Below are 11,140 nucleotides of genomic sequence, written 5' to 3'. Positions count from 1 at the left end.
GTGGGGAAATGGTGTTTAGAAAATTAAACAAAACTGACCTTGGATGGGATGCCTTTTAAATTGAACATGTTAACAAAATTTTAATTACAAACCCACGGTTTCTCCAGGTGGATTCTGGAAATGAAGTCAGCATCTAAAGCATCCATTAAACAAAGTATCAGTAGTCATTTCACCCAAGGTTAGCATCTCTGTCAGTACCTGGAGGTACTCTCCAGCTGTCCACTGAGGACTGCTTCAGTGCATCCCTTACATCAGCTGATTATGCTATCTATCAAGCCCAGCTGTCACTGCCCATTTAAACCTTTGTCAAGCCCTCGATGTCATGCAGCCTGCAGTAAAGCAAATAATTGCACTTTTGTAATCCAACACCTGAACATCAATTGCCCGGTATATTTCAAAAACAGATCCTCAAGATGGTGCGTTTAAGGAGAAATATTTTGGGACTTGTTTTGCATTGACGGAGGCACTGGAAGTAGTCTTAATGACAAAAACACTGGTATGGAAACTAACATTTTTTCTTGTTTTTGTTGTTGTAGCAGCAAGCTAATAGAAGGAAAAACAGATGCGGGATCCTTTTTTCTTGTTGCCAAGGCACAAACAGGATGCTGGCAGCTACAAAGATTCAATTATAAAAAGTACAGAAAATAATTAGAAAAAATAATAGCACTTGAAAAAAAATGCCCCTCCAGAAATTGCGCATAACAATAAATCCGTTAATTAGCTCATTAATATTCAATTGGGGTCAGTGGACTTAATGGAACCTTTTTCATGGGCCAAGGAAATGTTTAACACTCACTTTTCCTCTGCCTGTTCTCATTATCAACTATGCACAGGCGGGCCTTATCAGCGCTCCAGATGGCGAGGAACAATGCAGCACCATTATCGTCTTACAGCAGCGTGTGTGCCTTGTAACCGGTGTGTGCCTGGGACAGTGAAGTATAGATACTGAGGCATTTAGTGTAATTGATATGTGGTATATATCGTATTGTTTAGGCCTGTTTGTTTGCTCTGCTGGTATTCAAGGCGAGAGGAGAGGCAAAGATTGATTTTCACCGAAGCCATTCCCGCTCTCACCGCAGGTCACAGATAACTTGTCAATGCAGGTTTTTTGGGCTGGTGTAAAATGCATCAAGGCTAAATTCTCTCGGGCATAGTGGAGGATAGAGAGTTTCATCTCTGCAAACACAAGCCCCCTCATTGCCGTTACCTTGTGCATGAGACAGATGTTTTATTCAACAAGTACATGGGATGGAGAGATGTCACAGCAAAAGCCTTTCTGTATCTCTGCCCTGTACGGTTTCCATTCTGAATCATTTTTCTGCTCAGCAATTACAAACAAATGTCTATTAAAGTATCAGCTGATAAACATTATATTTTCAGCTGTAAAAATTTGAACATATTACAGCTGTTTCAAAACAAAATCAAGGTTTAGTTATCTCAAATGTCTGAACTGATACAATTTAAGATGATTTTCACTTGAATGCATTACTGATGGTGTTATTAACCTCATGAAGACAGTCTAAAAGTTCACATCATGTAAAAAAAAAAAGTCAATGCTTTGTCGCCTCGTTTCAAAAATACATAAAAGCATTTCCTCTTTTAAAGCAGTCTCTGTTAGTTATTTTGTCATTGCATCTTTTAGCATGTCAATCTGATATTTCTAACATCATTAAAACACCCTGTCCGGTGGCACAGAGGCTCTGTAAACTTCCTGCTCGGCACTCTCTCTTTTTATAAGCTTCTCAAAGATTCAGATTACTTCAAGCTATTTTCCCCCCAACATACAGCATCAGCCTATCATCAGAAAGCAGACCAAGACAGAAGCGCTCATGCATACACAATTTGCCAGGCAATGACTGTGTCAAAGTCTAACGTAAAGCCAAGTTTAATTAATGTAGGTATGATGAAAGCTAAGTTGTCACTATGGGGCATTTTACACCAGTGACATTTACAATGCCTTTGTTGGGGGATCACTTCCCCAAATCAAGAACACCAAGTAATATGCTAGCAAGGATTTTACACTTGTGTGATTTTCTGAGCAGAGTAAATAATGCAATCTGCCAAGAAATCTTCATTCACTGACAGTCAAAAGGGAAATTGATGCCACTTGTTACAAATTTTCACTGCATTTATTTTTTTTTATCAGTATTTTCCATAACACAGAGGATTAATGTGCCTCAGTTCGGAAGATGAACCGTGACATTGTCATTTTCCATTAACGTGCTCCATCTCTTGTATCCATCATTATATCTACAATAGTTAAATGTCATCCATTTTCAGTTTCATCCAAGGTTATCCACCTTTAAAAAGTATGGAAAAACATTAAAGCAAGGGGCTTGTTGTCGTCTGTTAACAGCAAAGGCTGGATTTTATAGAGATAAAGGCTGCTGCTCTTGTTCTTAACATGTCAGTTTATCGACACCATTCTCACAGCGTAGGGAGATTTTTAGAAATGATGGATAATCGCTTGATAAAACAACAGTTTTTGTATCAATTCAGTGGTGCAGAAAAATATAGGGTTTCACCGAATGACTTAAAGGAGATTTTCCAACATCTTCTTGTCAACTTGGTGAAACTAAAGACTAAAGATGCTACAAAGTCAAATTGAATTCACCTAGCTGAAACAATGTAGGTGGGAGGATTTAACAAAGAAAGCATTTCTAAACAAATAGATGTCTTTGAGCTGTGAGAGCAAACAGCGCAGAATGGCTTGGATTGAATGTGCTGAATCTGCGACGGCCATCGCACAAAAAGAGATGATCCTAAATCATGTGCTTAAAGGTTGCAGCTTGAGAGCCCAGGTGTCATGGATAATTCTTACTCAGATATCTGTAGCCCCTCACTATCTCACCCCTTTCTCTCTCTCTTAGCTTAACTCCACCTTTGTCATTCTGTCAAACAGGCAAGCTGCCATCCTATTGATCCCCCCTCACAACCTCTAGTCACCCACCCCCAATCCTCAGGCACAGGCACAGGCGTAAGGCCAGTCACTAAACCTGTGGGAAAAGAGAGAGGACACTCCCCACTGAGTGCAATTGGGATTTGAGAAACTTAAACACTTCTCAAGCACAAAATTTCAGCCTGGGCAGCAGAGAGAGGATTCTGTCCTCAGGCCCCCTCACGCTCACCTGATCAGAAGGTCAGTCCCATCACCATCGTCCTTCTTGCCCATCTTGCACTCTCGACGCCTCTTAGTAGCTCTAGAAGGGGCTCAGCTTTCTCATTTACTTCAAACACTGCTGTCAACAGTTTTTCCCACTGTCCTTGACTTGAAAATGATACTGGATTCATATTTTTGAGGATGACACACCGCAGGGATGAAGGCCGAAAGTTCAAGAGGGATGAAGGGGGATAGCAGGTGGGGTTTTAAAGTTAAACAAGGGACTGTGATGGAAATGGCAGAATCAAACAATTCACAAAGACCATGGAGCACTGAAAAGGAGGACAAAGATGGCACAAACGGCCCTTTAAACTAGTATGTTAAGTTAGACTCAAATTCCAGTGTTTTGTTTTTTGACTGTACTGTATGTCAATCGTGTTCTTGTAAATGGTCACGCAAAGATCAATAACAGTCCACATTAAGTTTGTACATTAATTCCCAGCTTATAGATCTAATCAAATGTACAGGACCAGCCAAAATATAGATGTGCAGAGGCTGTAGTCCTCCAAGTGGGCGGCCCTGGTTCGAATCCGACCTGTGGCTACTTCCCACATATAATTTCCCTCTCTCTCTCTCTCTCTCTTTCTCTCTCTCTCTCTCCCCACTTCCTGACTCTGTCCAACGTCTTACTGTATCACTAAAGTAAAGGCATAACACGCTCAAAAAGTAACCTTTGAAAAATAAATACTGTAATACCGCAAAAGAAAAAAATCTAGTGATATGAAACTCAGGCCATATCGCCTAGCGCTGCTTACAGGTTACACCATACTGTAGACTGTACTCATGGATGAAGCCTGAGTGATGTCACCCATCTGTTAATGCAGGTGGCTTCTAAGTCCCATCAATGGCAGTCGCCTAGCTGGAAATGTTTTCTCAACCTAACTTTCAGTCAGCCTAATGACAAGCTAAGAGCTGGAGCAGAGGCGGGTTTCAAGCCTCTTGACAAACCGATACATCGTACAATTAGGTCAGCTACGAGCCTAATTGTGAATAACGCTTATCCTTCTTAAATGTCAAAACGGATCAGTGATAAAAAAAAAAAATTAATGCACCGTATGTATGGTGTGTGCTGATTTAAAAAAAAAAAAATTTAATTTAACCTTTACCAGTTTGGTCCCATTGAGATTAAGAACCACTTTTCCAAGGGAGACCTGACCAGGACAGGCAGCAGCAAAAACACAAAGTTATAGACAAGGACACAAAGGGAGACAAAGTACAATTTACAAAACACTTGATTTTGCATAGAAAGAGAACCATCTATTGACATCATTGACATCTTTTAGAATCTGCTTCCAAGTCTTTCATTTTTGATTTAAAAAATATTTAAGGACACTAGCTCCTTGAGTTTTAAGTATTTCTGCAACGCACGCTTGGGACAGAGAGCATAAAGAGGTCCTGAGAACACAAAGAATACTGTCTGGTACTTTTCTGCATGATAAAATTACGTAGATAGGGTGGAAGTGCAGACCAAGAATTGCCTTGGGTGTACCTGTGAATGAGCCTACGGGTCGCCAATGCAGGCCATCCAACCCGAGAGTACAACTCACAATGGTAAGTCAGAGCTTTACAGTTTGTTATGAACCTCAAGGATGCATGGTGGGCTGTATCAACCATATGCAGAGACTGGCTAAAAAAAAACACGAGTTAATGAGACCAATTACATTTTTTGAACCAGGCTGTAAACATCTTAATTTCTGCTGTAAAAACAGTCTTTTTTTTTGAATGGGTGTGTATGTGACTTCTGATGCTTCTGCAGTAAGCCTCGAGCCAACACTCAACAAACTGCAGGATTTTGCACTACTTTTTCCACCATTGGAGGTTTGCCGCTTGGGTTACACAAACCAGTACATATAACAAGGCAGAGAATAGAGCAGGACTGGAAACACTGGCCAGTGCAAATAATAAGACTTCTATTCTACTGGATGAGACACTAAGTACCCAGGACAAAGTAGAAGACAGGAAACAAATTGGTCTAACTATCTACTGGATAAGCTACTGAAAATGTATCCAAATGTTCCTTTCTCCTTTTCTTGGACCAAGTAGTTGTTGGAAACACATTTGATGAGACCGGACAGGTAGTGTAACATGTTGACAATCTTTGATATTAATAGTCTTCAAATAAGTAGCTTTATTTTTAAAGTTAAATACATGAGTGCAAACTTGCCAGAAAGCTTTAAAGCATTTTTCATTTTAATTCTCAAGTGAACTATTACTCAACTAGACAAATCAATAACCTATACCTACCAATGTGTCATACATCGCGAGGACAGTACTCAATAAGATACCGTGGAGTCAAATTATGGAACACGCATCTTTATTTACTTAATGATTTTTGGTCTTTTTCTAGATACAAATTGAGACTCAGAAATACGTTGATGTCAGAAAGATTTGTAGTGAATAGTGAATTGTCCTGATTTTGTTATATTGTCTACATACTGGATGTCCTGTTTTGCTCTATTTTTACGTTTTCAATGTTTGTATGTAATTTTCAATTGGGTAAATTTTATTTGTGATAGTAAATATTCTTACTTTGTTATTTTTACTGTATTTTAATTTAACTTTGTTTAATCTCTTAAAGTGAGGATTTGAGATAAGCCCTCATGGGTTTCTACCTCACCTGCACATGTGTTTTATTTTTTATTTGTTTTATTTTTCTGTTTGACTCTTCTTTCAAAAAATAAACTAAACAAAAAAAAAATAAACAGCAGGCACTAAGAATACATGAGACGACAAGAGCTTTATCTGTCCCCACAAATGCCCTTGAACCTACAGCTGAAGGGTTTCCACTAGACTTTGTCCTATTTTTTGTGACCGTTGCACATGTTTTGCACCCGATGCCCTTTATCTATTCAGACCTGTTGGTGTCCTGTAACACAACCTGCAAGTGTGAGCGAGGGGTATTTAAGGCTGTACCGCCAATACAAAAAAGAGCTGCATGTTAACAAGAACAAGACAAGCACATTACGTTCAAACAATGCGACATTGCCTCCAATCCTGTGCTCTTTTTCACTCACTACATCCCACCCCCTCGGGGTTAGCAGACCTTCCTTCATGTTCAAAGATTATCTGTTAATCCAAAATGTGCAGGAGCATGAGAAGGCAGGAAAAGGGACCAATACTCTGGGGGGGAGGGAGGGAGGGATGCATGGCTTTATTTGTTTGTTGGCTTTCATATTAATCCATTGGAACAGGGTGCGTTTTCACCCTCTTTTCTGGGCATGTGTAAATGTTTTAGAGCCATTAAATGGAAGATGGAATTTTCAATGGATAGCATGTAAAAGTATTAATTGTAAAGACCATTATTTGGTGTCCATGAGGCTGAATCAGCTTAGCCACTCCATTCCCCCATTTGCATACAAAATGCTTTATTTTGGCAATCAATGAAAGTGCTCCACTGTATGTGTGGCTTATCACATGCTTGCAGGAAATGGATTCCTTAGCCATCTCGTTAAATTCTGTTGATGCAGAACAATTTGAAACATGGCACAGGCAGCAATGACATTTAAAGATGCCTCGGCTTAATTATATTTTGCAAACATTTGGGCTGTTTGTCCTAGGGGATAAAGTACCTCCACTACAAAGTTTACTTGTTAATAATTCAAAATGAATCTCTCTTTTTTGTTGAGCACCAATCATTATCTTCTATTAGTGCTGGTTAAGGGCATTCAAGGTGCCTCTAACACAGGGGAGATATGCAGCTATTTAATACTTAAAACAAAGCATGCATGTGAAGCACTACAAACTTTAATCAAATTCTGCAGAAAAATCCACTGAACACATTAAAGTTCACCAGAAATGTTCAACCTTTAAGAGGGGGATTCTAAAGGGCACCAACACTTGACAAATAATATGAGTAAATGATTTAAATGTGTACATAAAGTGGTGTATCATACAAAACTAAAAAGAAATGAAACAGAACAATAGATGCTAAAACAGCTTGTCACTATAAGAACTGGGATGAAATATTTGATACAATTTGTCACTGATCTAAATAGTTTATAGCTGTTTCAAATGGCAAAAGCTCTAAGCGATTATCGGAGAGAGGGACAGTAAAAAGGAAGGCATTGTTCCTGTGTTCATAACCCTCCATTGTTTCTGTTGATTGAAAGCATTCACATCATGTAAATATAGTTGAAACAGTCATTTGATTAACTCAATAGTAAATGGAGATCAAAAAGAAACTATTTCATAAGTCTTTTCCCTTCATTTTCAATAAATAATAAGCTTTGATAATGTGTTGAAGATATTTTTAATATGGCACGTTAGACATTAGGATATTAGGATACTAATAAATTATGTTTTGAAGACATAACCTTCTTCCATTACTTAAGATGATTGGAGGATGAATCAACATTAAAATGTATTGTTTCTTAACCTCCTTATTGTGCAGTAATTCTATTGAACAAAAACTTTATAAAGAATAAAAAAAAGGTTGACAGCTGGTAATGCTTAACCTTAGACAACTCAAAGATACCAAAAGCCATTTTAACATGTGCTTTTCGCACGATTGATTAGTTGTTAGTTGTTCACACACCCGCCTCACAGCGGGACACTATCACTGACGGACAGAAGGGGGATAGTCCCAGGAGGCAGGGCATGATGTAAAAAGGACGACACAGATATGGTGGACGAAGCAACAGAGTCTGGCGCTAAGATGAAAAATGTCAGCGTACTCAAACAGAAGAGAGGAGAAGAACATACGGGCGAACAGAAAACATTATGAAGCAGTTTCATTACTTGCATGAAGATTGCACTGGTTGCGCGTTGTTACATGATAAAAACATCATCAGCCACGCCAAGTCATTGGTAATGAATTTGTCCAAATATTGCTTGCTGCGTTCTTAAAGGTCCCATATTATGCTTTTTCTGGTTTTATATGCTCTTTAGTGTGTTTTCCAGGTGTCCTGTGTTTAGGCACATCTATGTGCAAAAATTCAAAGTCCGTGGAAACACGGCTTCTCCTACCTCCTCCTGTTAGCTGCAGCATTAGCTGCACGTAACGCTCGGTTCTAGCCCCCCTCGATAAAAAATTTGTCAGTGCGGCGTCATTGTCAGTGTGAGATCACTAATCTAAGCCCATTGGCTCGTTGTGGCAAGCCCTGCAGCTCATGTTGAAATTTCTGAGAAGCGTGCTGAGCAACTGACCAATAACGACAGAGCGGATCGGCAGACCAATCAGAGCAGTCTTGGCCCACGTGGGGTCTAACAGTGTGGGCTCATCAGAGCGTAGCTGACGGACTCAGAGTGTGGAGGGAGCAGTACATGAAAACAGACACTTTTTTCAGACTTTAGCTATTGTGAACGTACAAAAGTAGGTACATAGATTAAATATACGAACCCCAAAAAGGGCATAATATGGGCTCTTTAAAGGGATACTTCACCCATTTACATTAAGCTTTGTATCATTACAAACCTGGTAGTATTTTTGAATGGTCGTGCATCCCGCCCTCATTTTCCCCTGAGATGGGAAATCTTTGTATTTCTGTATTAAGTCTGAAAAGGAGCTTCCGATGGTGCAAAAATCGTCATTTTGCGTCACTGGAAGCTGTTGCGGTTAGCCTTGTGAAACTACAACGCTAGTTCATCATATTTTCGACCACTGAAGCTACAGACCAATCACAGATCAGCGAGTGGGAACTCACTCCCAGAATCCAAACTTAACATCCACCATATTGCTTGGAAGTTATGCTAACAGGCTCTATGGAGAAAGCTGATAGTGGCGAAAAAATATAAATATAGCGGCGAGACAGCTGCTGCCGACAGGCTGGTCTTGTGTTTGGCTGCTGCGGCTGCTGGCCGCCGGGGCCATCACAAAACAAGACCGGCCTGTCGGCAGCAACCATCTCGCGGCTATATTGCTATATTGCTGGCCGCTGCCAGCTCAGCAGCCGAGACATAAGGCCTGCCTGTCGGCGGCGGTAAGGACGAGGAGCTGGGGCGGACTGGTAGTGTCGGTGCTCTCACTGTTTGCCTATGGACACAGACAGAGTCTGTTTTCTGCCAGGAATTTCCAAGATCAATTCTGGAAGAAATCTCTGAATCAGTTGAGGAAATGGCCTTATGTGTTGAAGTAAATATGTCTGTAAATGTTTTTATTACTATATTTCTACTGCTATTGTATATTTTGGAGAAACTGTAACGATCGAATTTCCCATGGGATTAATAAAGTATTTCTGATTCTGATTCTGATTCTGAAATAGAGGACCTTTGTGGGAGTGGGAGTAGGAAAATAATTAACGGGATACAAACGTATGACTTCTATGGCCACGGCTTCAGCTTTAGTACACACGGGGCCAGATTTCAGCAAAAACAACTGTTTTACGGCAGCTACAGCAACTCTCTAGGAACATATTATTATTACACCGAAAGCAAAAGCACAACAAAAACAGAACCGTCTGCTACACCTGCTACATGTCAATCAAGAAAAGTGAGGTCTGGAAGTACTTGTGCATGAAGTTAATGTGCAGTGCAAGATATGTGGCGTTAAACTTGCATACCATAGGAATACTAGTTTGATGCTTAACCACATGCGCTTAAAGCATAAGGAGAAAACAGCGGAGACAGAAAACAGGCAGTCTCACATCACGTAATTTGCTAGCCCTGTTAGCACACGTCGTTGTTAGCGACGTCATTGAAATTAAAATCGAAATCGCTTTCTGTTGTTGGTTATTTATTTATATTTATGTTTAAATATTGGATGTTTATGTCATTTTACAGGCATAACGTCTACAATTCCGGTCCGGGAGGTCCGTGTCCGACAGACCCTTTTTTTGTTTACGGTTAAAAAAAAATAATAATATTCTGCGGATACTTGAGTACTCGTTCATTAGGTAATTCGAGTAATCGAGTACAGGGATTACTGTAAATTCCCATCCCTATATAGTGCATAAAAGCAATACATATCTGAACTACATCCCCTGGAGACTGTGTCTATCCTTCTAATAAATTAAAGTGTGCAGACTGGCAACCATACGATCTAAAAGACAGCCAAGGTCTGGCCTGTATTGTAAAGCATGTTTTGAGTCCATTAATCCACCTCATTCCCTTTTCACAACTGTCTTTTCTTCTATGAATACACAAGATTCAAATGTGCGACAGTGTGTCCTTCATGACACTCAAAGCCAGGTGCATCCCCATCAATATCAGCAAAAAGAGGAAAAGAATTAAACCTTCTCAAACATACACTGTGTTGTGCATTGATTTAATATACTGCCATAAGCCTTGCTCCTGCACTCGACATGCAATTTGGAAATAAATTGACTGATTTAGATAGAGGCACGAGGAGGAGTGGGGAAAAAAACCCTGATGTAAACTGGCCCGCTACTATTGAGTAAGGTGACATTGCGCAACAAATCACTTGCATGAATAGAGAAAGAAAACGATTTCTATTTCTAAAAAGTAATTTTGTTTGGGAAAGGTGCGTTGATTGCCATGTATGTGAATCTATTCCTCACTCGACTCGAGGAGCATGAACATTTTATAAAAGTCAATGTTATATTTTGCTGTTAGCATAATAATCAGAGAGGCCAGACTTTCATCCAAAGAATAACAGAATCTCATTTATTCCAAGTACATAATAGAAGGCCAACTGCAACAGCCTAACTCTCCTGTGCTTTGTGTAATTCTGTTCAGGAGCAGAAATAGTTGACTTTCGCAGCAGCAGAGTCCATTGTGTTTTAATTGAGCCCAATGAAGAATAATTAAGTAATTAAAGGCTTGATAAGAGAGGCACAGTAAATAGATAAAAGACAAGCGCTGGCATTAACAATATGAGACAATGTGAAGTGAATAAGACATACCTCCAGTAAGGCATCAATAAGAGAGAGACAAAGCATCAAAGGCAACTCCCCAAATGGGCTAACAGCCTCTGTGCCATTTCTTAAAAGAGCTTTTGCCTGAATATACATGTGGTCAGATTCAAAATGTAATACTTCCCAGCTGGATTTTAGGAATGGGAGTGCACTGTGATATTTTCACCAC

The sequence above is a fragment of the Labrus mixtus genome, chromosome 1, assembly GCF_963584025.1.
Source record: "Labrus mixtus chromosome 1, fLabMix1.1, whole genome shotgun sequence".
NCBI lineage: Eukaryota > Metazoa > Chordata > Actinopteri > Labriformes > Labridae > Labrus > Labrus mixtus.
The sequence above is the reverse complement of the archived record's forward strand: the minus strand, read 5'-3'. Positions refer to the sequence as shown.